We start from the raw sequence: 5,714 nt of genomic DNA, 5'->3' as shown, positions 1-5,714 counted from the left end.
TTTCTGAGAAACTGAATTCAGTGTTTTTTCTAGCGAATTAATGACAAGGATCCCAAACATGTTGAAATTGATAAACCATTATAACATCAAGCTTCTGGAATGGTCTTCCTTAAGTGCTAACTCTTTCCAATCCATTTTTAAGTTTCAAAACCAAAAGACCTTAATTCCCATGATTAATGTATGCCAGGTTTGGACCAAAACGGTATATGGTAATGGTTCTTGTATTGTACTCAAGTAAAACAGCAATTATAATCGAGTCCCACCTAGGAATGAGTCACAAAGACAGATTAATGCACAAACAGTCTGGGGATCAAATATGTGACCATTACAGATCTATATCTGCAATAGTCAGACATGTCTGCCAGCTTTTAAAATGGAACATTGGGTCTTAATATTTAGATGGATGGATGCACTTACATATTTCAGAAGTTTTTTGATAATGAGGCATCTAAAGCGTCAGTGGTTTTTGCGAGCGGATGAAGGACTAAAAGCCGAAAGGAAAAGATTCTCAGGAGGTATTATTTAAAAAACGACATACAGTTGCCTTTGTCATCTTGTATGTGCACATGAGCAGATGTGCAAGGCCGTCCCCGCACAACAAGCACACACAATCGCCTACACATTTCTTCCATTACTCTTCTATTGCTTCCATGGATCATGTTCACCAGATGCATTCGGAGACAGAAAGTACATAGGTCCTGATTTTAGTCCGATGAGGTGGTGAACGATTAAGAGAGAGCAGCAAACCGGGAAAGGGAGACGAAGGAGTGGATAGAGATGTGTGCATGTCTGATGATTCATGCCTGGAAGGTGAAGGAGTGGAGTCAGGAGGTCAAGGGAACTGCTAGCAGGAGTGGGGGAGTAAGGGGGAGTGTAAGTGAGTGTCTTTTTTTCCCAGCTGAAGAAAACACATGCTGGCGTCATGGTGATATCTGTTTTAACCATGAGACCGGCCTGAACAGGTTCCCTCACTTTCTGTCTTCATAGAGTGCTTGCCTTCTGCTCGTCTGCTCATCAGAAGACTTAGAAGAAGAGTGGTTTTGGTTTGTTCAACAACAAAAATCGGGTTTCCAACAACAAACTGACAAATGACTTGAAAGAAAATCTATATATAAACTACATGTATCCCATGTGCATGTGTTTTTTGTAACTTCCATTAAGGGTTTTGGAAAGGCAGAAGGTCAAACCAGAACACCAAAAAAGCCCAAGAGCCACCTAAAAGATATCTGGAGAATGCTGAACATGGCCAACAAATGAAGGGACAGCTGCGCTTGTCCCAGAGCTCGCCACTCTCTCAGGAACAGGAAGTTACAAGGCCGCTCACACACGACTCTGTTTGCTTAGTCTCTGACACGGAAAGACAACCAACACATGAGATGAGAAGAGGGGGGGTGAGGACACAGAGAGAGAGGCTAAAAAGAGTTGGAGAGTAAAAGACTATTGTTTCATTTTAGCTTTCTGTAAAACAGATTCCTTACAGAATGGAAAACAGGAAATATATTGGTAAACGAATGTTCACACACTATGCAGGTCGCATGGCACATTATACGCGTGAACTACAAGAGGAAAGCAGACTAAACTACTACGCATGGAATGACAGTTTCATAGTACAATTACCTAAAGTAAAAACAACACTGTGTCTTAGCATCACGGTGCTTACACCCCAAATTTAAAACAAAACAATTTAATATGATCTAATTGCTTGTAGAAATAGTAATTACTTGCAAAAAGGAGAAAAAAAACTAATAAATAAGAATCAAATGTTAAATCTAGTACTAGGTTTGAAGGGCTTATTGTCAGATTATTATATCTTTTTGGCATTCTGAAGTGTAACACTGGTTAAACTAATATTAAGCTAATATTAGTAGGTTTAGTTTTACCAATTAGTATTTTCTTAGGTCACAGAAATGATGCTAAATAACAACATTTCCTTAATTTTTAAATATTGTTTTAAAACAACTTTAATTTTAAAACAATACCTAAATGAAAGTGATTGGTGTTGTTTCTAGTTTCCACCCCATGTCTGTTTTTTTGTTTGTTTTTTTGCAAGCAAAAATATTCCTAAACACCTTAATTTCTCGCCTCTGTATGCAGGGGTAAAATGTTGAAGTCTCCTTTCAGCCTCCTGAGCAGCAGTATGCAGGTGGTGCGAAGGGAATGTTGTTTAGGTTGTGATTTTTAATTTGGCCCACATCAAATTAAAAATATTTGAGGTCACAGTTCTCCAAGGGGACATAATAAGGGGGATGTTCGTTAAGCAGAGGGGGAGGTTGGATCTTATTTTCTCATTTTAATTGGGTAGGGACAACAGAAGGAGGGGCTCACCCAGGGCACCAATAACGCAAGAACCACCGCTGGCTGTGTTGCTCTATGTTTCACACAGTTGGAGTTTACTCTGATCGTTCCAGGATTTTCTCTGATATTTCATTTAAAAGGACTTTAACCATAGAAATTATATAAAAATTATAACTATATAATTATATAGTTAACTATATAATTAAATTATAACTATATAAAATTATAAGAAAATTTTTGCAGTTTTTAAAACCTTGGTTTATCTTATTACGCGTAACTGATCCATGATGGTAATATTGTCATTAAGTCTTCTGTCATTCTGCATAAAATCAACTTGCAACAAAGAAAAAAATGAGTTTTTTAAACATCATTTTAAAATTGAGTTTTTGTTTGTCTTTTCCAGACACAACAGTAAGTTTATTCAATTCCAGAGGTCTTATAAGAAAGGTTTTGACCCAATTTGTCTTTTTACACACATTCCCACAATCTTCATGAAGTACTGTTACGTTTTCTAAACAGTCATATAAAACACTGAAGACCTAAAACAAATATTGTTCAGCAGCCAATTACACTTTCATGAGATGTCTAACATCAGAATCAGCTTTATTGCCAAGTTCGTGCATACAAACAAAGAATTTGACTCCGGTACACTTTGCTCTTTTGTTCTGTTTTTGCATTACAGAATATACAAATTTACAATGTACAATATACACATATCTAATAGAAAAGGTGCATTTGCAACATCTGTATGCTGTTGTTCTGTACTCTACTGAATGTTCATCAGAGAAACAGCCTGGGGGAAGAAACTGTCTTTGTTAGGATATCATATTCACATCATATAATTTCATCTCTGAGTTGTCGTAACTTAAACAGTGTGACTGGTTCTATTTGTGTTCAGAAGTCGGATTTTTTAGAGTTGCAAGTCGGAAATAAAGCAAGAATGTCCCCTGAAGATGAAATTCCAACTGGGAAAGTCGGCACTCTCCTGGTGCATTCAATTTGTCTTGGAAGTTAGAGCACTCTGCCAGGAAACAGAGGGGTAAACAAGAGCCATCTATTTCTAGCTTTATACCTGCCATTTATTTTATTTCCTGCAAAATGCCATGCTCAATTTTTCTGAAAAAAATGGAAAACTCAATCCACAGCTTCTCTGTTTTACTCTTCCACAGAAAATAAAATATAATTTTATTTGAAGAAATAAGTTACTTGATTTTGCCCCATGTGTTTATTGCACTAAAAACATCATAAGGTGCTACGTCAGTATAATGAAAAAGCAATTGTAGCATGGACTGATGGTAAAGGTAAGGAAGAGAAATTGTTTTTTCTTCGAATAGCAAATCATGAAACATAAGTATAAAGTGATATATACTTAAATTCTTCTGGCTAACACACAAAACGTCAACCAAATGGTGTCAGTCATATTTCCTGGTTGGTGGTCCACTAATCAATCTAAAAACACACCGACTAACCCTTCCCTCAACTCTCTCTCAAACACACACACAGGCACAAATACACGCTTACAACAGCTGGCCAAGCTAATCTTGTGTAAGTGATGGCAACAAGCTCATTTGAAGACAGGGATGGTCTTTGATGTTGTGCCACTTGGTCAGCAAGGCAACACTTTAGCGAGCTCAGAGATATTTATGAGCTCTCAACTCACCTCTTCTACCCTATACAGAATGTGACAATGTGAGAGGTGAGGAAGGCTCAAATTAATGCCAAGGATAACACATTTTTCAATCAAAATGAAAATGTTGTGTCTAACTATAGCATTAATAGAAAAGCGTCAGATCTGCATCAACTAGTGAACTGGTGCCCCCTGGTGGTAAACTCAGCTCTCTGAGGTTATAATTTGTTGGAAGAATGTGTGACAGATTGTGAAATTGTGAAATTTAGATATGGGTTGCTTTCTTGCTTTGTTGCTTAAATAATATGAAACTTTATGTGGAACTTTAATGATTTTTCTTACGGTAGGTCAGGTGCACAAATTTTATATTTTTGTGGATTTTAATCCACACAGGGTTCAAAATTATACATACTCGGATTAATGGTCAAATGTCCCTCAGCAAGTTTCTTCCATGTGCTTTTTGTAGCCATTAACAGTCTTCTGACATTATTCTGGCATATTTGTCTGCTCCTCCAAGCAGAATTAGAGGGTTTTTTCTGTCTGTTTTCTGGCACAGACCGGGTTTATTAGCATGGTCCTCAAATTTTGAACAGGCTTTAGGTCTGGTCTTTGGGTAGGCAGTTCAGGATCTTAATGTCAGCCAGCTTTATAACAGCACACACACCATTTTTGGTATCATTGTCCCCTTGTAACAACCCACTAGGTTGAACTCATATCTGACCCAAGCTGAAAATAAAATGGTTAGGATGACCAGGAACAACTCAAGACTGCTATGAACTGGAACAGGACCACTGTTTCTCATCGTCATGGACTGAGAGAGTACTAGCAAAGAAAGAAACTGCTGCTGCTTTCGAAATCCACAACTTCACGCTTGACTGTAACTGAGGTTGTTCTGGAGGACAGTTAAAGTGAAAAAGAACTAAAGTAAATTATATGAACTCTGATAGAAACAATTTCTGAAGTTTTTATTGCATTATTTCCTTTTTGGCCCTTAAATGATGTAACAATTTAAATGGAATTTTAAATATAAATAAACATTATAGTAAAAACAACTTCATAGTGTTTTTTATGAGTTTTTTAGCATGATTTAATAAATGCTTTTAGAATATATCAATCTTAGTAATGTGTTAAAACTTAAATTCTCCTTATTTTATTTCGCTAATCTGTTCTTTTAATAATGTGATTTTGGTATTATTATCATAATGCACTCTTTTGAGCTCTAAAATCCCAATTTAATTCATATTATCAGGTGAGTCATAAGTTTATGCATTGAAATATGCCATAAAGTTCATAATAATAAAAATAACAATAACAAATCTAAAAGAAAAATATGCTTTACACCAAACGACAGCTCTCAGATCTAATTTCCATACTCAGTAGAAGACACACAAGACAACAGTACAGAAAACATAAAGAGCATATTTGTGGTAAAAACCACATTCAATCTTAAAAATATATGTGGATAAAGAAAAGAAAATGTAGCAATGCTTAAGCAGTAATAGTAAGTGTGACATTAAGCACCAATACTATTATCACCCTCACTGTGAATGGTGGCAAGATTAATATGGATCCTACTCCAGCATTGACTGTCATAGTTCCAGTTATGTGAGAAGCTCTAAATCTGCAGCTACTAATGAATTATGAAAAGCAATACAAATATGCCTCAGTTGAATGGTATGTTTTCTTGTCTTTTCCATTTAAAGAGTGGCTACATGAAATAGACCTCTGTGTGTTGTTATTTTTAGAATCAAGTAAACAGGAAATCCTGGGTCAATTATGTTTCATCACACTA

The sequence above is a fragment of the Girardinichthys multiradiatus genome, chromosome 12 (assembly GCF_021462225.1).
Source record: "Girardinichthys multiradiatus isolate DD_20200921_A chromosome 12, DD_fGirMul_XY1, whole genome shotgun sequence".
Taxonomy (NCBI): Eukaryota; Metazoa; Chordata; class Actinopteri; order Cyprinodontiformes; family Goodeidae; genus Girardinichthys; species Girardinichthys multiradiatus.
The sequence above is the reverse complement of the archived record's forward strand: the minus strand, read 5'-3'. Positions refer to the sequence as shown.